Consider the following 22,924-nt stretch of genomic DNA (forward strand, 5'->3'; position numbering starts at 1 on the left):
CATGGGGAACAGGTAATCTCTTTGATATACTGATTTTTTTCCTTTTGGTAAATGCCCAATAGTGGGATTGCTGGATCATATGTTAGTTCAAGTCGTAGTTTTTTGAGGAACCTCCATATTTTTCTCCATAGTGAATACACTAGTTTACATTTCCACCAGCGGTGTATGAGCTCCCCCTGTTTTTGCATCCTTGCCATCATCTGGTATTTTTTTGTGTTTTTGATAGTAGCCACCCTAACTGGGGTGAGATAATACCTTATTGTGATTTTGATTGGCATTTCTTGTATGATAAATTGTATTATTTGATGAATAAATTATCACCTAGAGCATTCTAATATTCCCAATATTAACATGAAATAAAATTTAAATTAACCTAGAAGAATGAAAAATAACAAAATAGCAATGTATTAAACTATTCTGTTTGATTCATGTATTTCAATATATTTCAGAATAATCATGAGATATTTAAAAGTATTCTACTGTAAATTCATACTAAGATTCTGCAAAGTATTTATTAAAAATAAAATAGAACACTTTGAGAAATTTCCTTTTTTTGAAATAGAAAATATAAAAACCATGATGATAATAAAAATGATTTTTAATGTTGCCTTCATGTATATATTTAGCAAGAGGAATACTCACACAAGATGGACAGGGGTGATGAAATTGAATTCTATTTTATGAGAAATATAAAATGGTTGAATCAGAATCTGATGGTATGCTTTAGTCCTTCTGAAAAGTCTATTGCTTTTTTGGTCTTTAAAGAAAATTATTGGCAAGGAATTCTTTATATAGGGGTCACCCTATGAAAGGATGAACCATTTCCCTTAAATGTGTCCCTGGTCGTATCAGAAAGTTTTATTATCACTTCAGGGTAGCTCTCTGATAAATTGATAAAGACATATTTAACTGAATTTGCAACCATAATATGAGCCCTTTGGTGATAAAGGTACAGAAGCAAAGCTTTCTTATGATGTGCTTTGGAGTTTGAGAAAAATCAGTTTTCCATGAACCACCTCAATGAGCAAAGCCCTGACTGCTAGATCATCCCTTATCACAAAAAGGGCAGGCTGTTTATAATCATATCTTCTACCCTTCCGTTATTCATGTCTGTGAAGGCAGCAGGAGATCATGAGACACTTGTAGGGCCATGACAAGGAAGAGCCTACATATCTTACATTGATGATGCTGGCAGGAAAAGTGTTGGCAATTGTGTATGAATGGAGCTAGATCCTGTTGCTTCCTTGAGTCACCTTGTGGCTTGTTTACTACACTCCAAGCCAATGCCAGCTAGTCACTTTCATATTAAGACAAAAATAGATCTAATTCTGCAGGTAGAAAATAAGAACCTACATTACTTTTTTATCATACTTATATGAAAACTACATAGCGTAATGGGACAGCAACTAAGGAAGATGCGCCTCACTCTACTATTACAGGCCTAAATCATTTCTTTTTAGGTTTATAGATGTTCTGCAGATACCAGCTGAACTGTGTGTTCTTATGTAAATGAGTATTTAGTATTATTTTTGCTCTAAAAAATGCCTAACTCTGTTGGCCTAGCTCAAAAGCAGCCACAGAAAGACAGAAATAAATAAGCACAGCTGTATTCGAATACAACTTTATAGACACTGAAGTTTAAATTTTATATAATTTTATATAATTTTCACATTATTAAATATTATTCTTGTTTTAAAATTTTAAATCATAAGTTTAAAATTGCTTTCCCATTACGCTATGTAATAACTATTGTTAGCTCACGAGCAGTACAAAAATGGGTGTCCAGATGGATTTGGCCTACATAGTTCCCACCTGTGTAATAGCCAATTTAGTGACTACAGACACATGTAGTAAATAAATAACCAGGTGATTTAAACATCGTCTTATAAATGCTAAGATTAAAAAGGGCAGGATATGATTGGATCACCTAAAAAATGTATCCAGCTTGATCTTACAGAACCACGAAATTCTTCCTGAAGGAGATGAAAAACTGAGGTAGGAAAGATGGAAAGAAGGCATCCAGCTGAACATGAGAATAAGGTGTCAAGCTAAAGGACCAGCATTGGTGGAGGTTAAGGAGATCAAGAGAGAGCAAAGCAAGTTTAAGGAACTAAAAGTATTAAAGAAGAGCTAAAGTGATTTTGTCAAGACTATATCTACTTTTCAAATATGTTTCTGCTTCAGATATGTATATATATACACACACACATACAGAAGTAAATATATATAAATATAAATATTCATTTATTATTGTTGGTAGAAATAATTTTTCTTACTTCTATCCTTATATTCCTTTACATAAGTTTGACAATGACTTCAACAACAGAAATTGCTTGTCTCTCAATCTTTGTTTTACTGCTTAGTAGATTCTAGAAATGTTTTCTTATTAGCAAGGAGTAGGAAAGCCTACCACTGAAGTTTGAGAGATTGTTTTGAGACCAGTCCCTATTAATACTTTCTTTTGACTACCTCTTAAAAGAATTATACAAGCATATTTCAGGTGGAAAGGATATGTATATACAAACAGGAATAGAAACGGTTTGTAAAGAAATGAAAAGTTATTGTTTTAAAGAAATTATATCAAATACTATTTGTTTTTTGTCCGCTGATAAAAAGAACATGGAAAGCTATATAGGTATGATTATTTCAAACAGTCGTATTCAGAAAAGACAAACAAGCTATTCTCAGAGTAGTGGTGGTGATCACTAATTGTTTTAAAAACAATTCCAAAAGGATTTACCGCATATGAAAATGGGTTAACTCACCAGTGTACTTTAATAGAAATCGTAGACATATTGACCCATAATGGTTGCCAGTGCTTCTGAGGTTCACTGTTTCACTAAATTTCCTTTAAACTCAATCGTCGAAACTAGGTGCAGCTTTACAGTAGGTGAGTATGGAAAGACTTTGGAGGTATGCAACATCACAATCACAGTCAAAGCGCTCTTTAAAATGCATCATATTTCTAGGTGAATTATTATTAGTAGTAGCAGTATTCATAAAGGAACCTCAAATGAGCTTTTGCATTTACAAACAGAAGGTTTAGTTTGTACAAAGCATTTTAAAAATATTGAAGTCTGTGACATTAGAGCCCATCTTTGTAGGTTACTTCCTTCTACAGCACAGCAGAAGTTTGTACATTCTTAGAAACTCATAATTATGAGGAATAAATACTTTTTTGATCAAGAGGGATATAATATATTGCAATTCAAACAAGTCCAAATTGCCAAATACAATTGTTTTAACTGAGCCCTTGTCTGTTTGAAATTTCCTTGATATTTAACACTGATGAGTGCCAATTCCCCTTCTGAAACTTGCTATTCCTTTGATTCCAGGATATCTCTCATTCTATAATCTCATTCTCTTTAACAACTATTCAAATTCTTCACTTTTCCTTCTATGCTATATATATAATTTCTCAAACTTTTGCTATATTCTTGTATATAGTATTAATTTCTAGTCTCAAATTTCTTATGTATCTATAGCTAGATCCCCTTTCTTATTCCTAGTATTTGTGATTCTCCTCTTTCTGAATTGCCAAATATTTGCCTGTGTTATGAGACTTTTCAAATAACTATCTTGTGTTTTTGTTGATAAAATCTACACTTTTGTCATTACTTTATATGTTGATGTTTCTGTATTATTTCATATTGATTTTGATTTCTATTTTACTTAGGAATGCTCTCTCTACTTATTTTGGAATTAATTTGTTGTTCTTATTTTTCTTTAGCTTACTTGCTTTAATTTGTCCATTATAAATTGCTATTAAGTTTACTGCATACATTTCACATTACACATTTTTCTTTGTACTACTTTGCATACAGTTTTTAGTATGTAGGCCTTCATTGCAATTCATTCCTAAACAGCTTATAACTTCTGTTTTGATTTCATTTTCATCTTAGGAATTCTGTCAGCTGCTTTCATTTTAGTTTGTTGTTAATTTCATTTTTAAATTGTTTTGTGTTCAATAAATATGGTCTAAAAGACTTCTGCCTTACAGAATTTATTGATTATCTTGTGCTTTCATACACGGTCATTTTGCTCTGAGTTCATTCATGTCTCAAAAGAAGGCTCCCTTTTTGTCTGCTGTATGCAATGTTCTAAATGTAAGAAAGAACTAGTCACCTCACTGCATTATGCAAATATTCTGTGTTCTTATTGTTTTTAATCTATCTTTTGTATTCAGAGAGAAGTTCCTATTTGATTGTATTTTAAACATTTTTTCATCTCTCGTGTAAATAGATACTGCTTTATTGTTTTTCAAAATGTTAATATAAGAAGAAATATTCTGTTTCATTTGGTAGTTTTTCACATGGAATCCTTCTTTCTTTTTTTGGCATTTTCCTGTTATTTTTGACCAATAATTAATTTTATAAAAACATATCTTTATTCATCTTTTTGAGAATAATACATGGTTGGTGTTTTCCAGTCTAACTAATCTGTTTTTAGGGAATCCATTTTTGGGTAGACTTTCATACATTCTCTCCTACATCAGCTGTCCTGTGTAGCATGGTTTTCATCTTCCATATTGGTTGTTTTTCAAAAGTTTGTGAACGTGGTTGTCTAATTAGTTTTGAATATGAGTATCTGTTGATTTGTGTAAGTAGCTGTATCAGCTTTTCTTTTGAATTTTTGTAGTTACATAGTTTTTGTATACATTTATGGGGTACATGGGATATTTTAATACAGGCATACAATGCATAATAATCACATCAGGGTGAATGGGATATCCATCACCTCAAGTATTTATCCTTTCTTTGTGTTACAGACAATTCAATTATAGTCTTTTAGTTATTTTAAAATCTACAATAAACTACTGTTGACTGTAGCCATGCTGTTGTGCTATCAAATACTAGAACTTACCACTTTTATCTAACTATATTTTTGTATCCATTAACTATCCCTACGTACTCTGCCTCCTCCACTACCCTTCCTAGTCTTTGGCAATCATTGTTCTACTCCCTCTCTCCATGAGTTCAATGGTTTTAATTTTTATCTCCCACAAATAAGTGAGAACATGTGAAATTTGTCTTTCTTTGCCTGGGTTATTTCACTTAACATTATGTCTTTTAGTTTCATCCACGTTGTTGCAAATATATCTTTGCTCTGTTGGTATGTAGTTCTCAGGATACCTGCGTCCTAACTAGGAAGGTTTCCTCAAACTTCTTCTACATGGATATGGCATAGTTCATTAGGTTATGTGGATACAGAAAGAGGAAGAGTGACATATCCTTTCTCAACTTTTCTTTTCCACTTTTAAATTCAGGGGGATGTGGACAGGTTTGTTACATGGATAATTTGCATGTCACAAAGATTTGGTGTACAGATTATTTCTTCACCCACGTTTTCAGAATAGTACTCAATAGGTAGTTTTTCAATCCTCACCCTACTCACACTTTCCACCCTCAAGTAGTCCCTGGTGTCTGTTGGTTCCTTCTTTGTTTTCATATGTACTCAATGTTTAATCCCCACTTATAAGTGAGAACATGTGGTATTTGGTTTACTGTTCCTAAGTTGGTTTGCTTAGGATATGGCTTCTAGCTCCATCCATGTTGCTGCAAAGGGCATGATCTCATTCTTTTTTATGGCTGCATAATATTCCATGGTATATATGTACATTTTCTCAATTCAGTCTACCAGTGATGAGCACTCAGGTTGGTTCCATGTTTTTGCCACCGTGAATATTGCTGCAATGAATATACATGTGCATGTGTCTTTATGGTAGAACGATTTATAGTCTTTTGGATATATACCCAATAATGGGATTGCTGGATCGAATGTTAATTCTGTTTTAAGCTCTCTGAGAAATTGCCAGACTGCATTCTACAATGGGTGAACTACATTACATTCCCACCAGCAGTGTATAAGCATTAAATTTTCTCTGCAATCTCACCAGAATCTGTTATTTTGGACTCCTTAATAATAGTCTTTCTGACTGTTGTGAGATGGTATCTCATTGTGGTTTTGATTTGCATTTCTCTAATGATTAGAGATGTTGAGTATTTTTTCATATGTATGTTGGCCATCTGTATGTCATCTTTTGAAAAGTGTCTGTTCATGTCCTTTGCCCAGTTTGTAATGGAGTTGTTTGTTTTTTGCTTGCACATTTCAAGTTTTCAAATATTTTCTCCCATTCTGTAGGTTGTCTGTTTACTCTGTTGATTGTTTCTTTTGCTGTGCAGAAGCTCTTTAGTTTAATTAGGTCCTATTTGGCAACTTTTGTTTTTGTTGAAATTGCTTTTGGCATCTTTATCATGAAAACTTTGCCAGATCCTATGTCCAGATAATGAGGTCTTTACTGTAAGACTGGAGCATTTTTGTTTACTTCTGTCAAATCCCTTACGAATTACCTTTCATTATTACACATACTTATGCATTTTGTTTTATAAAAATACAGAACACTAAATACACAAAAACTCTAGATTCTACCCACATGATCCTGGTTGCACTTCTGAGGCTTTCCCAGGGTTAATTTTTGGGGAGAGATTGGGGAAACTGGAGATAATTTTTCAAGGTGTCTCCTCTTATCTTTCCTTATAATCCCTCTTCTTTTACGGAAGAAGGAAGGGGAAACAGCAGGAAAATGTTAACATAAGTCCATAGTTGTAACTGCAAAGGCTTGTGATTGGTATTATTTAATGTTGACTTGCAGATTTATCTCCACTCGATCTGGGAGCACACCTAGACCTGCAGAGGGAAGGGAAAGCATAAAGGTACCTGCTATCACCATGCATCTGCTTAGTGTGGAGTAGATTATAGCATTAGCTCACCATTTACCTCCATACACCAGTTTCTCAATTCAGCAATGGGTCCTATGTGGATCTTTGGCTTAAGTTAGTTAATAGCCAGTACAAGGACTTCATTTTCTGTCCTTGAACCTCAGTCTGTTATGTATAAATTATAGTTCCTAAAACTGAATCTCCTGATAACATGTGCCTGCTGCTTAAGTCTCAGTCAGCCCTAATCTGGCCAATCAGATAGACTCCAAATTCCTCACCTTGATTTGAAACTTCCCACTGTAAAATTTACTTTTCTCAGACTAAATTTTGGGCCCATCTTTCCCTGTAACTCTCTCCTTTCCTAAATTTATGACCCCTTATCTGACACCTTGCCTTTTTCTGATATTTGGCATGCTTAAATCTAATTCTTTCTTCTGGCACTAAATTAGAGTGCTATAAAATATTTGTATTTGCAACTATTTCGTGTTTATCTTACAGACTCATTTTTGTCACTAGGGAAAGGTATTTCTAGTGCCTATCATATAAGTAAATAGCCTGTAAATAGGGAGTGCAAACTCGAATGCCTAGAGATGTCCATGACAGATAATGTAAACAAGTGAAACTCTCCTGGGATAAAACAGCAGGAGGTGGTAACTGCTGAAAACCTTACGACTGTTTAAAGACATTCCAAATCAAATTATTTCTAAATATCAGTAAAATGTGAGTCAACAAACAGACAAACAAAACAAGTATGGTCTGCATTGCCACCTTGAGTAACTCCTCTAAACCAAATAGACTTCTGCTCATCCTTGCAAGGCCACATCCAGCCATTAGGTAACTTCTTGTTTGCCTCCCATAAAGGCTGTTCATATAGTTAATTTTTGACATGCTTTTACCTCAATAAAATTATCCTGAGGCAATAGGATAGAAGATAAACCTTGGTTCAAGCCCCAACTTTGCCACTTAAAACTGAACCACCGCACGGCAAGTTATTAAATTTTAGGAGCTTCATTGTTCTCTTTTATAAAACGGTCATAAAAATGTATGTAATAAATTATTGTTGGGAAGATTAAATATAATCTAAGAAAGAGATTATAGGAAAAAATCAAACATTTCATGTTAATCCTCTTTTCTGTCATACATGTTCTCCAAATATTAATGTTTTTCTCTAGGCCACAAAATTTTCTTAAGAGTAATCCTACCTATAGCAGTTGGAAGTCAGGACCACAGTATTTTTGAAAGACAAATATTTACAATCTATTATAAAAATTTCCAATATCATTTTTGTTTTTATTTGGAAATATCTTCATGAATTCCTATTCAATATTCAAAACATCACAAATATGTAGAAAAGGGGATAAACATCAAGGTAGTACAATATATGTAATTTTTTGGTTGAATCAAAATTTTAAAATATAGCTGCTAGCTCTTTTGTGTTTTGTTTCTATGTAGACTTATCTCTCAGTAATGATGATGCTTCAAAAGAACACATCTATATCAGGTTCTATCTCTACAAACCCTTTACTATTATCAACTTGTAAAATGTATCAGCCAAACAGGACCTGCTACAGGATTGCTGATGTCTATAAAAATGCAGAAAGCACTAAATCAAAACGGGCTGCTGAAAAACTAAAAATCAAATATCATACAAATCACTCAGCTGCCTGGGCTTAGAAAGAGAGCATTTGAAAGCTCATATGTGGACTGATATTGCCAATTGACATACTCGGTTGTTTTAAGCAAATCTTTTAAAAATTCATTGCTTGAGGAGATCGAGCAAACCTGTTTTTCTGGCCAGATATGCTTTTCCTATTTCCCTGGCTTATGAAGTTTCACAGGATGAGTTTTAAATTACTCAGGAAATAGCTATAGGGTATCCTATTTACATCATAAAAGATATACTGACAGAACTGCAGGGTTTATGCCAATCTATAACACCAGACAAAGATTTTTCACTGTGCTGCAGGTTTTATAAGGAGATATTTAAAAACATATATAGGAAAAATATAATCCTTTATATGCTATTTAAATATATTCTCTGGCTATCTGAAAGGCTTTCTATTCTTTGAAGGAAAAATTCTATTCCCTTTTTTTTGCTGACTATTGCTCTTTGTGTGTAGTTATATGAAATTATCAGAAATATTAAGGCTATCTATATGTACTATATTTAAAGTGGGACTCTTCTGAGCTCATCACATGTATCATCATTAGCCTTTCACATATATTTCAAATAAAAATGTAATTATATTAGTAATAATGCTTTTGGTGCTTAGGGAATGAATAACACTTGCCACACTGTCCAGTTGGTATCTTAGACTAAAATAGTTGACACTTGCTGAAAATTTTTCCTATGCTTCATTAGCTTACTAAGTCAGACAGGAACATTCCTGTCATTGGGATCTTTGCTAGATTTCTGATGTTATGTTAGTTTATTCTCATGCTGCTATAAGGACATGCCTGAGGCTAGGAAATTTATAAAGGAAAGAGGTCTAATTGACTCGCAGTTCGGCATGGCTGCGGAGGCCTCAGGAAACTTACAATCATGGCAGAAGGCACCTCTTCACAGGAGAGCAGGAGAGAGAATGAGAGCCCAGTGAAGGGGAAAGCCCCTTTTTAAACCATCACATCTTATGATAACTAACTCACTATCATGAGAACAAGATGGGGGGAACCCCCATGATTCAATTACATTCAAGAACTACAATTCAAGATGAGATTTGGGTGGGGCACAGCTAAACCATATCAGATGTTATCTAATTATATAGTAGACTGGGATATAAAATAGACAAGGCAGACTGTTGTATTAAGTGGAAACTCTAGTTTATAGATATTAACATGATTTTAGGTATTATTCTTTATACCTTAGATTCTCAAAGCACTTGATAAATAATGACCCTAATTTGGTGGTGAACATGCTGTTGGAGTGTTGAATCCAATAAAGTTAAATAAACAAAAGAAAGAAATGGCATCTAAAAGGACAAAAAAAATAAGGTACTTAAGACTGTGCACCTATTTTTCTGTGTTTATAGTGCCTTAAATATCACCCTCTGACCAAGAAGTAATGAACGGGTTTGGGGCTTTTCTTAATGTGTTTTATACTTGCTTTATTGCTAATATATTGATTAGTTTCCTAATGAGATCACAGCAAAGTTGTTACTTCTAAATAAAAGCTTTGCCACAAAGGTTGCAAGTAATGAACACTATAAACTGTATGTAATAAAATGTTTGCAAATAGTCATCCTTTGGTTCATATATAAGGTATTCTGGAGAAATAAAAACTTTCATGAATTTATTTTATACTTTTTCCAGCAATCCTAAATGCTAACAACAACACACTATTTTAATCTGAGGAAATTGCCATGAATTTGAAAATAATCTCAACACTTTGAAGGAATTAATAAAAACAAAGAGTTGTGTACATATTCAATTCCAGTAGATAATATTAAAGTATCATAGATATATTAATTAAGAATACGAATGTTTAAGGATAATTCTTAAGTTTCAATAAGATTCCAACCCAATTAAACAACAAAGATATGTTTCCCTTTTAAATTATCTAGTTGACTTAATCTATTGCTTCTAGAAAAGGATTGTTAGAAGTAATATGATAGTGATGAATAACCCAAGGTTTCATTACTGCCAAGAATCCAGAATGTGTTTACATATCTCTCAGATGCCAGAAGAACTTGGACAGGAGCGAATGCCTTCATGATTGGTGAAGAATTTTTCTTGCCTTGACTGGTAATTGTCTGAATCTTCTAGTAGTGATCTTACCTCTTGTTTTGAAGTTGAGAATATGAATACTCATGAAGAGAAAAGGAGAGGAGACACATTTGAATTGAGCTTCAAGGTATTAAATAAAATGTTGCTTGTTCATCATCCAAAGAAATCTGCAAAATCTGCAAAATCTTAGGCTCCAAGCACTAGTGGTCTAAAATGAAAATAACCCAAGATATCCATCAGGGTTATGCAAACAATAGGGGAAGACAATCTGCCCTTGGGCATTTTCTTCTCTTCTTTTGTCACACAGGTCTACCCAGCTATAATGGAATACAACTAAGAGAGCTTCTTGTTTGTTGGCTGCTTCTCTCTGAGAATTTAAACATGAATCTCTCACTAAAAAATGCGGCTTGGTCAAGAGAATGACAGATAAGCCAGCAACTGGGATAACATATTTTCGAAACACATTAACTGATAATGAACTGGTATTCAAAATATACAAAAACTCCTAAAAACCACCACCACCAACAACAAAACTACATCACAAGCAAAAGATCCTAATAAATGTTTCACCAAATAAGATATACAGATGGCAAATAAGCATATGTAGCTATCCACACGATTTCTTAAAACCCAACAACAACAACAAAATTACATTATGTGCAAAAGATCCCAATAGATGCTTCACCAAATAAGATGTACAGATGGCAAATAAGCATATGTAGCTATCCACGCTATTTGTCATCAGAGAATTGCAAATTAAAACATCACTACATCACCTATTAGAATGGGAAAAAACACAAAACACTGACAACACCAAATACTGGCAAGTATGCGGAGCAACAGGAACTCCCAATCATTTCTGGTGAAATTGCAAAAATGATACAACCACTTTGAAAGAGAGTTTGGCAGTTTCTTACAAAAGTAAACATATTCTTACCATATAATCCAGCAATTACACTCTTTGGAATTTACCAAAGTAAATTGAAAATTTGTGTACACTCAAAAACCTGCCACAAATATGTATAGCAGGTTTGTTTCTAATTGCCACAACTTGGAAGTATTTAAAATATTCTTCAGTAGGTGAATGAATAAATGAACTGAAGTATATCCATACAATAGAATATGTTTCAGGGATGGAAAAATGAGCTACCTAACCACAAAAATGACATGGAGGACACTTAGACCCATATGGCTAAGTGAGGAAGCCAATCTGAAAAGTCTATATACTGTATGATTCTTATTATATGACATTCTGGAAAAGAAAAAACCATGGAGACTATAAAAAGATCAGCGTTTGCCAGGAGTTGCGTTGGGGGAAGGGAAGAATAGAGGAAGCATAGGATTTTTAGGGCAGTTAAAATATTCTGTATAATTCTGTAATGGTGAATACATGCCATTATACATTAGTTATACCTATTGAACGTACAACACAACAAATGAACTCTAATGTAAAACATGGACTTTAGTTAACAATAATATACCAAAATTAGCTTATCAATTATAATGTGTCCCATGAATGCAAGATGTTGATAAAAGAGGAAACTGGGGTGGAAGGAGGGATATGTTTATAGAAACTCTTCCCACTTCTCACTCAATATTTCTGTAAAACTAAAACTGCTCAAAAACATAAGAGCTATAAATTAAACATTATTTTAAAATGCTGTTTGATAGATTAGTGATAAAATGGAGAGGCTGGAACTGGTTTAGTAATTACTAGTGCTCTCCTGCCTGGGGATCACCTCTCTCCAAGGGCCACCATAAATGCTAACTTATATAAATGATGCTCTCTAGATTTATGCAATACTTAACTACAAAAAGATATGAAATAACAACATCTTAATCTCTTCTTAAACTCAAGAATGAACACAATCCAGGGCTTGGTTTTGGTGCTTTTTGAACATAGAGACTAGAGATTAATATCTCCATGTGAACATGAGCTAAATAAGTAGATATCTGGGAGAGATCACCAATATAAAGGAAAAATGACATATGTAAATGAAGCAGATTTTAAACCAAAGGATTAAAAATAACCATGTTATTTAGCCTTATGTATCTAAAGGAAGACACTAGTAATAAGAGGCTGAAATAAGATTTTATTTAAATGTGGATTTTTGACATATGAAAAATATAATGGTTGAAGAAAAGAAAATGGTAGATGGGATTTTTAAACATCAGGATTATTACTACTGAAGAAAGAATTATGGATGGAGCCATTAATCTAAACAAAATAACTCAGAAACAGAAAATCAAATACTACACGTTCTCACTTAAGTGGGAGCTAACCAATGGGCACACATGGACTTAAAGATAGGGAAATAACAGACACTGGGGACCCCAGAAGGGGAGAGGGAAGGAGGGGGTTGAGGGTTGAACAATTATCTGCTGGGTACAATGTTCATTATGGGGCGATGGATGCATTAGAAGCCAAGCCTCACCATTATGAAATATATCCACGTAACAAACTTGAACACATATTCCCTAATCCATAATAATAATAAAATAATCCTGCAATGAAAGGCAAAAAATAAATTAATTCATCTGGGATAGCTGGAATCCTGTGACCCAAGTGAAGACCATGAAATTTATAAAATAATTATTAATTCTTGCCAAAAATATTCTTTAAAAAAATTATTCTATAGAGGAATTCACCATTTTTTATTTCCTTTCACCAGTGTCTTGGAATTATTTTCTAAGAATAAATTCACAGGCAAAGGAATGAATGTGTATATATGCTTCTCAAATAACAGTCTAATGTGGGAAATTAAGAAACAAAAATAAGGGGATAAGGTTTATATTTCTTTACACCACAGTTGATTTGTAAAATTAATATGTTTTATATTCATCGATTCTATTGATTCTAGGACAGAGGTGGTACTCAAGACTCAAGGTATTAGAATCCTTGTCTGTCACAGGGACAAATTCTTACCAGGAGAGGATAGGAAGTGACTGCAGGGTAGAGTTGACAGATTTGGCAAATAAAAATAGAGGATACCCAGTTAAATGTGAATTTCAGGTAAATAATGAACATTTTTTTAGAATAGGTATTTCCCAAATATCGCATGTGTCTTTCATACTGATAAGCTAGCCCCACCACAGACCTATTGAATCAGAATTTGTGGGGATAGGGACTAAGGCATCTAGTTTGTATAAAAATTCGTCAGTAATTCTAATAGGCAGACAAGGTTGAGGCTCACTATGTTTAACGATTATTTATCAATCAAACCTCCTATAAGATATATGAAATGACACTTATGGCCGGGCGGTGGCTCACGCCTGTAATCCCAGCACTTTGGGAGGCTGAGGCAGGAGAATGGTGTGAACCCAGGAGGCGGAGTTTGCAGTGAGCCGAGATTGCGCTACTGCACTCCAGCCTGGGCGACAGAGCATGACTCCGTCTCAAAAAAAAAAAAAAAAAGAAATGACACTTATGAGGCCATGACCACACAACAAATCCAGATATGGATAACCCTCAGCCCTTGGGCGTCATGTTGACTACGATATTCTGTGTTGGTTGATGACTGCTATCAAGTTTTCAATTTCATCCTGGTTTTCTTTTTCATACATTGGAGAACAAGCTACAAGCCCCACTACTCCCAATAATTTCCTCATTTTCAAAGTCATCAGGGAATGTGTGCACAAATAAAAATAATGCCTGCTATAAAACTGTTTAACTACTGTGTGAAAAATTGAATTTCCAACATAACTCAAATTATGTTTCATCTCATAAAACATGAAATGGTTGAAGATGCTAAATATGGCACAGTGGATATGAAATTGATTATATCAGGAAATCTAGTCATCTGTTTCCTGGCTATGCCATTTAACTTCTTTGGGCCTCAATTTCTTCACCAGTAAAACGATGTTTTGTCTTGTTGACTGCCCACTTTTAAATGTCTGTAAGATTTAGTGTTTACAATGTCTCTTGGAAACACTAAGGTTGGTATTCATAAGTTATTGGCAGATCATATGTTTTAACAAGAATGTTGTAGAAACAAAATAGATTATCATCTGTATTTATGCCCCATACTTGTCATCTGAGAGAATTCTTAAATGCAATTCAATGTAGATTACAAATTTGCAGTCTACAATTGATAATCACACTGTGAACCTTCCAGAATATTGAAACTCTATTTTAGAGGAAACAAATGTGTCTTGCTTTAGGCTTACCTGCAGAAATAGTCAATACCCTATTTAGGGTCATGAAGCAGGGACAACGAAATGTTCATGAATATTAATTGAGATTTAGCTTGCAAAATGAACATGGAAATATCTCTCAGATACTGCCCATCTTTTAAGGACTGACACTAAAGTAAGGCTTTCCTTTAAATAATATTTAATAGACTAATATACTCTTTTTCCTTCTAATTTTTAAGCTAGGATAAGTGCATTCCACATTAAAAAACTGTTCTCTTTAAAAAACTTAACTGCATATGATGGTGATGGATGATTACTTTTCTTCATTTCAGGTTTATTGGGCCTATCTCCTATTTTATATGTATGTTTTAACCAATGCATCTGATTATATTAATCTCAAGATGAAATAAATGGGCCATTAAAGTCCATATGTAAAAAAATAGTTGTAAAGTTATGAAAATAGGCCAGTTCTCAATTACATATATTTTTTGTTCACCATTAAGTAATTTATCACTGGTTCATTTTAGGGCACTTGTATTTTTAGTATTTACGATTCAAGTACATTACGGTAGTCCTTTCTTATCTGGAGCTTGGCTTTCCATAGTTTAAATTACCAATGGTCAGCCATCTTCTCAAAATATTAAATAAAAATCCAGAAATAAACAATTCATAACTTTTAAGTTGCATGCCATGCTTAGTAGTGTGATGAAATCGTGCACTGCCCTGTTTAGTCCTGTCTGGGACATGAATCATCCTTTTGTCCAGTATCCACACCGTAGGCACTACCCACCTATCAGTCACATAGCAGCCATCTTGGTCATCAGATTGACTGTCATGGTATCACAGTGCTTGTGTCCTAGTAACCCTTATTTTACTTTTATTACAGAATATTACTATGATTGTCCTATTTCATTACTAGCTATTATTGTTATTCTCTTACTGTGCCTAATTTATGAACTAAACCTTATCCTATATACATATCCTATATACATATACATATCCTATATACATATCCTATATACATATCCTATATACATATATCCTATATACATATATACATATTATATATACATAATATAATTAGGTTTCAGTACTATCCATGGATTCAGTCATCTGCTAGAGATCTTACTGCCATGGGGAAGGCGGAACTACTCTACTGCATTCAATTTATATCTTCATTATGTGCTAAAGGAAAATTAATTTTAAGAAATTCAGGTAAAACTATATTCACGTTCTCTTATGTGGCTTTTCATATCTAAAATTATTATACATATTGTGCTGATACATAAATACAAATTGTAAAATGTGTCCTATGTAAATAAAGATGGAAATCAGAATTCAATAATATTTCAATGGTTATACGATTTAAAAATACACATGTATAGTCAATGAATACAATTTTAAAAATGCTATAATTTTTTAGCCAAAGCTTTTATCTTTCATTTGAGAACTTGAAGACTGTCAGCAAATTTCAAAGGCTTTAATCATCCAAAGTTTTTTTAACATTCCAAAGTATTAAATATTCCAAAAGTAGATTCGAACTTTCTTTACCCCAACTCTGCTTTAGGAACCCAAGTTCAGTCAATGATTCTCAAAACTGAAAATTATTTTGACAGAAAGTCTTCTTTGAGATAAATTTAACAAAAATTTAATCAAAATATTACTTTTAAATGTTATCTGGAGGGGAGAATATGGTATGTTCATTACCTTACAGAGTTTATGTACATATTTTGAAGCTTACCATAAACTTTGCTTTTAATTGGTTACTATATGTGATTAACATCAACTATCCCAACACTTAAGTTATTTTTATAATTCTCAATATTATTTGTGTTATCTTTCTAATCAATATTTTTGAGTTTTACCTATTTTTATTGAATTATCTTTCTTTTCTTTTTTGTTTCTGTAAATTTGTATTCATTGTTTATTTTTTAAATTTCCTTCCTTCTACTATCTTTAAAATAATTGTTTTTTCCTAATTTTTAAATTAGATTATTAGTGTAGCAGTTGTATATACTTTATATATATGTCCGTGATATAAGATCTATTCCCTATAATTTCATTTTTATTTTGTTAAGCTTTATTAAGATTTTTTAAACCTTTTTATTTGGTCACAAACACTAACATTGTTGCACTGTGAATAGGTAATATGGTTTGCTAGCTATCTTGCTTATTGTCTTCCCCCTTTACTGGAATTTAAGATTTCTGAGGGCAGGATTTTTTGACTCATTGTTTTTACTCATTGTTATGTCCTCTGAACCAGAAGAGAGCCTGGCACATCATAAACCTCAATAATTACTTGTTGAGTAAATTATTTCATTCTAGAGGTTTCAGCTGTCTTAGATCAGTTTTTATATTACTGCTTGTTGTTGTTGTTGTTGTTGTTGTTTGGATTTCTATAACAAATGACTGTGTAAATTCAAGCCATCAACCACTTTTCACACAGACTGGCATTTTCAAATTCTTGGGGTTTTTTTCCCCTTCACTTATTGCTTGTGTTGGATAGAAAGTTCTCTTAATATCAGTATTGCTTTGTTCTGATGTGTAAAGTGTCTCTAGGTCTCCAGTTCACAGATTGTACAGCCCTTAGATCAGTTGTATTCGAGGCCCCTTTTCTGCCCTCTGACTTGGGAGAACACAAGATGTCTTCTTTTTCTGTAACAGTCATTAAAATCCTGTCCTAAGCTGGACATGGTGGTTTGTGCCTACCATTCCAGTTACTTGGGAGACTGAGCTGAGAGGAACTCCTGAACCCAGGAGTATGAGGCCAACCTGGGCAACATAACACCTCCATTTCTAAAAAATCAAATAAAAATAAATCCTGAACTGCAATTTCAAGAAAATGTTCTAATGCATATTTAAGCCTGTCACTACTTCAGTTGCCAGCGTTTCAGCTAAAATATACAATCTATCTTTAATTTCCTTTTTATTTCTAGCCCTAGGGATTTCTTTCTTTCCAGCTTACTTAGCTGTTAAAATTTTCCTTACATGTTTTATCTAGCATTTTTATGTGTATGTACTAATCAATCTTGTTTAAATCTCACAGTCCTTAAGTCTTGATTGGAAATGAATATAGCCAAATCTTGCTGGCCTAAAACTGTTTCATTTCTTTGAGAAAATGTGAACAAATTAAAAGGTCATTTTCTGAAAGCAGCCATAATTTTCTTATTTCCGAATTCCTACAGCTCTTTGTTAGACAAAAAGATTGAGCACCACCAGGTTAGAATTTCTCATCTTAAACATATGCTTCCTTATTCTCATGAAAACACTCTGTCTTTATCCAAAGAGATTGTTCTTAGGATCCCAAAATAAACATATTTCACCTTCTGAAACATATTTACAGTCTCGACAATAAACATCATGTAATAGTATCATAACCTGATAGCTACCAGTATAGCCAAAACCAAGCTTATTTAGTCAACAAATATTTGTTGCACTTTGATTATTTGTCAAGCACTATTTTTATGATGTATTGTGCTAGTTGCTGGAGGTATAAATTTAAATAAAGTAGATAAAGTCCTTGTCATCATAGATCTTATTTTCTGATAGGGAAAACTGTCAAGAATAGCAAATCCAGGTTAACCCAGACCCAACTGAATCTTTCAAAATGTCAGTAAATACTTCTAAATGTCCTCCTATGTGCCAGTGTGGCAATCACCAACAAAATAAGAATTCCTGTTGTGTGTATCTTATAGTCAAGTAGGGAATAAAGGCACTAAATGCTGCAAAGAATTAAGTAAATAATCGTAACTGTGAAAAGTATAGGCTGAGAGAAAAATGGAGTGTTTTAGAAATTCTAGCAGAATATAACTCAGGTTTTACAATGAGCCCATCTAGCTTAGCTAGACTGAGCTCTGACCTTTAGACTTGGTAGTCTTTACTGGTTCTACATTTTTTTTTTTTTTTTGGTTTTAAGAAGCAGAGGGTTTAATAGGCAAAAAGGGGCAAGAAGGAAGGGAGAAGGAAGAAGCTCCCCTGTATAGAGACAGAGGGGTGGGCACTCCAAAGCCGAGAGACAGAACCCCAAGTGTGGCAGAAACTAGCCAGGTGTATATATAGACGTTGGAAGAGGCAGTGTCTGATTTGCACAGGGCTCAGGGGATTGGTTTGACCAGGCATGTCATTCACCTAGCCCACGAAAAAGCTGGCCCTCCCACCCTAGTCTTTTAATATGCAAATGCAGGGCACCATGATGTTCTACACACGCGGGGATATGCGGGGGCAGTCATGTTGCCAGCAACATGTGGGGCAGGGGCACTGGTTCTACTTTTTTATCATGTCATTCATTCTATCTCTCTTGACACCATACCAGGGTCCCCACTGGGTCGTATTAGGTAATTTCTAATTGCTGATGTTGATTCTCAGTCCAGGTTTACCTCTCAGAGCATCTGGTCCAGGTGTTATCTGTAAATCTTACACACTTCTTTAAAACTTAAATGTCTCTCAACATGATTTTTTAAAAAATTATTCCTTCCCCAGGGGACCTGACCTTGGCATAGCAGACTGTGCCTTGGTTAGAATTTTAACCTTCTTTGGAGCTACTCTAGTGATAAATCCTGGGGCTGGCACTCAGCTTTCTCTGACTTCACTCTGAGGAGATGAGGCCCTTTTCATATGCTGCCAAGAGAGTTTGCTGAGTTTCACTCTTGGCTTTCAATTACTTGTTAACCACCCTTAGCATTTTGTTATCCTTTTTCTAGAGGTCAGTAGAGTTTGGCAATAGCATGCAATCCAATTGCTCTTGAAGCTACTATTTCCCTCACGCTTTTCAACATCAAACCAGTTAGTGGATTCCTCTTTCACTGATATATCCCAATTCACCACCAGTGAAAGTTGCATGATTTTATGAGTCCCTTGTGCCAGTAGAATCTAGAGTCCATGTGCTCAGCAGTGCGTTCCTCATTGCCAGCTAGGCAATGAGAGGTCTAGCTCAAAGAGTAGTTTTATCACTTGCATTTTCAGAAAACTCCTGACATAAATTACCATATTTTGGATTCATTATTTGATTCCTATACATGATTGATTGTTTGGGTGGTATAAAATTGGAAAGACATTTTTCCTAAAGTTTTGCAAGCATTGTTCACTTGACTTATGACTTTTGATATTATACTTGAGAATTTTTACTTATCCTTTGCATATTATTTTTAAAAACTTTGTTTTTTTTTCTCTATGTTGAAAAGCTCAGAAAATATTTTCTGTTTTCTTTTCATTTGAAAATTTGAAATGGTCTCATTATTCTGATTGTTTCCAGGCCTTTGTTGAGCCCATCACAATCTAAAAATGAATGAACTTTAGTTTCAGGAAACAATAATGAATTATTCCTTTTTACTTCCCCTTTCCTGTTATCTCTTTCTGAAATATTAAGAATCAGATGTAAACTAATATGTCTATATATTATTTATAGATAATAATACATATATAACATTTTATAATATATATATCAGTATAAATATTTTATTAATTTTCTCATCTTATTTTACTTCTGTGTGGCTTTTCTTTGGGGGAGAATTTGCTTTCTGGGAAATCTGCTTAATTTTATATTTCAAGCTTTCTCTTTAATTTTCAATTTTTCCTATTTTCTCAGTTTAGAGAAGCTCTTTTTCTGTTATCTGGGTTTCCCTTTTACATCATGCCCCTTTGTAAATGTTGTTTTTAAATGGGTGAATATGCTGCTTGTCTATCTGAGTATAATAATTATATTTTTGAAGCTTTTTTTTCTGTTTCCTACATTGCTTACAATTTCTCCCTCTTCAGTGTTTCTGGGGTTGTTTGTTTGTTTTAAGTGTTAGAAGATTTATCCAGAGATCTAACAATCCCTATCTGTCTGCTCATACTTAAGAATAAGGAACTAAATATCAGATTGGAAGTTATTTAGGCATTTACAGAATTTTAAGGATCTGGTACAGATTAAGTTGACCAAGGAGGGATCCGGCTGCTTCAGTAATACCTCCAACTGTTAATTTTTCTTTCCCTGAGGTGGGGGAGCTGGTCCTACCTACGGCCTGGAAATCAGAAGCTTGAGTGACTGCGATCTGGCAGCTGAGTAGGAAGAGAGGTGTGGACCTTCAATACTCAGTGCGTAGACCTCCATTAACCCTAGTTTCCACACGGCACTCCCACCTCTAGTGATGCCTATTGTTCAAAATTGCAAATTCCTTCCATTTTAACATTTCCAGAGAAAAACTTTTCAAAATTCTTTTTAGGTGTTCATGTGTATGTTTGTTGCGTGAGACGTGGTAGAGGGGATAACAGTGCTTGGAATGGAGAGTGTATCCAGGGGTCTAAATGCTTCTAACACTGATATTCAAGTGACTTCCCATTTCAGCTCCATCCACACAACCTGGCCTTCACAGGCAGCAAGCGTCTCCAATTCTCCATCTTTTAAAGAGTTATTCAATGGCAGTTTCATTGCTTCTTAATTTCTTTCCCTATTGTCACTTACTTCTCTTGTCTGCAAACTAAATTACAAATGGGCATTTTTAATCACTTAATTAACATCTTTTCTCTTGTGACTTCCTGTCCTTGTCTCTTCTTTGCTTTATGGAATTACATTTTTAATAAATATTTTAATAGTTATTTTGTAGTGTTTGTGGAGTTTGTAGTGGTGAAGATGTGTTTAATCTGCTACTTGTAACCCAAAACCCGTAAGTCACCTCAATAAAGTGATTGCAATTTTCAACCTCTCATTCAGCACCCCCATCCAGTTATTCAACAACTTATTCAATTCAAACGCTGGAATATATCTCCAGTCAGCCCAATAATCTCCATTCCCTATGCTACTATACAATGTCAAGCCACCATAGTATTTGACCTAAGTCACAATTCCAGTCTTATCCACTTCTATTTTCAACTGAAACAAATGTATTTATCTTTCTAAAATACAAAGATGACTGTTATTTTCCTCCTTACAAGATTTTTAACAATTTTTCTAATTCCTAGAAATATTTTCTAAACTGCTTCGTAATGCACACAAATCACTTGAGACCCTGATTCTCAGCCATCTCTCTTTGTGCTTGGATTACATTCAATTTATGATACATCCTTCTGCCTTTCTTAACCAGAGGAACATGAACATGGGGTGAAGCATGCACATACACGTTCTCTCATACACACACATGCTAACATGCTCCAGCAATATTAATGTACTTACAAGTCTATAAACATGCAAGAATTTTTTTATACTGGACTACCAACCACCAAATTGTCCACTAAAATAATGTCTTTCTTTATATTTTTAATACTGTAGTTTAGCTGTAACCCATACCAAGGTGCCCTTCCTGATTCTGTGTTAGACAATATGTTCACATAATACTTTCCATTTATCCAAAATTATCATTATCACATTGTATCAAATTCTCTTTCTCCTTCCCCTGTACACCACTTCCTGTGCTCTAACCTCAAGACTGTAAGCCTTTCTTTTTTTTAAAACTGCAAGCTCTTTAAAGAATCCTTGTGTCTTTTCCTGTATCTAATTTTAATTTCTGATATACTACATGGCACAGCAGATGCTCAGTAAGTATCTGATAAGCCAGCATCCAATGACTACTACAAGGAAAGCGATGGGATTCTAAAGTTGTATGATATATATATATAAATGTCAAAAAGCTAGGGGAATATGAATAATCTTTGTTATAACTAGTTTGTGGTGGGAAGCAATATATCATTAGATTTGTTCTTTTTTTTACGAGGAAGATACAACAAATAAATCCTTATAAAAACAGCCAATAAATCATTTATCATCATATTGATTTTCTCACTAGATTTGTTTTTTAAGAAAAAGTTTATTTGCTGGAAGAAACTAACAGGAATCTTTTTTGCTTTGCTTTTGTAAGTAAAAACAAGTGAAAGGAAAAGAATAGGCTGTATGTTTATAGTCACCAAAAAGACTGCAAAAATGTGACAGAAAGAAGAGAATAAGGTCTTTAAATATTTTTTCAAATTAAAGAGTAGACTGGATCTATGAATACCAAACATCAGCGGCATGCAATTTACACATACACCCCCTGAACCTAAAAGTTGAAAAACAAATAAAGTATAATAATTATTTATAGCATTTAAGTGATGACCAAATCAAAGATGAATTATGAATTCAGTTAGTTCAATCATAAGACAAGAAAAAAATATGTACATCTAACAATTAGCAATCACCCGATAAGATACAGAAAAAATAATTAACTTTTTATGACTATTTTTATTTCAAATAAGTGACTGAAAAGAAATAAATTTCAGTGGGATTTTTCCAATAACAGTTTTATGGCACTAAAACAAAGACAAATTGCAATAGAACTTTCACTGTAGATTTTAAATAAGAGTAAAATCATCCCACTTTGGTTTCATTAAGGCCAAAT

Source organism: Pan troglodytes, chromosome 5 (assembly GCF_028858775.2).
Source record: "Pan troglodytes isolate AG18354 chromosome 5, NHGRI_mPanTro3-v2.0_pri, whole genome shotgun sequence".
Classification (NCBI taxonomy): domain Eukaryota; kingdom Metazoa; phylum Chordata; class Mammalia; order Primates; family Hominidae; genus Pan; species Pan troglodytes.